This window comes from Athene cunicularia (genome assembly GCF_003259725.1).
Source record: "Athene cunicularia isolate RWA chromosome 3 unlocalized genomic scaffold, athCun1 chr3_part1, whole genome shotgun sequence".
NCBI lineage: Eukaryota > Metazoa > Chordata > Aves > Strigiformes > Strigidae > Athene > Athene cunicularia.
This window is the reverse complement of record NW_020799097.1, coordinates 61,414,613-61,414,819: the sequence shown is the minus strand read 5'-3', so window position 1 is coordinate 61,414,819 and position 207 is coordinate 61,414,613. Positions and strand designations below refer to the sequence as shown.

The 207-nt window shown below is 70.0% G+C and overlaps 1 protein-coding gene across 2 annotated transcripts in view; it reads left to right on the top strand.

The window, feature by feature from the left end:
- Positions 1 to 207, top strand: part of SLC18B1 (solute carrier family 18 member B1) — a 17,560-nt gene continuing 17,353 nt past the window's right edge. Inside the window, exon 1 of one of the 2 annotated variants that reach the window (XM_026846240.1) lies at positions 1 to 124. The gene's annotated coding sequence lies outside the window, so the exon portion shown is untranslated. The remainder of the gene's footprint in view (positions 125 to 207) is intronic. The other variant, XM_026846239.1, reaches the window with a different exon arrangement.

The following is a 207-nucleotide window of genomic DNA, read 5'->3' as shown; positions in this document are numbered from 1 at the left end:
CTCGCACGTTTGTGGCGACTACATACCCACTCGTTCTCCTGACAGCTTTGTCCGCTGCCTCCTCGGTTTTCTCGGCCCGTAGCCTCCCGGAGCCGCTGTACCGACAGACCCGCTTTCGGGTCCGGTAAGCAGGCAGCTCCCCGCCGGGGCCCTCCCCGCCGGGGCAGCCAGCCCCGCAGGCCGAGCATGCTCCCTGCTGGCGGCCGG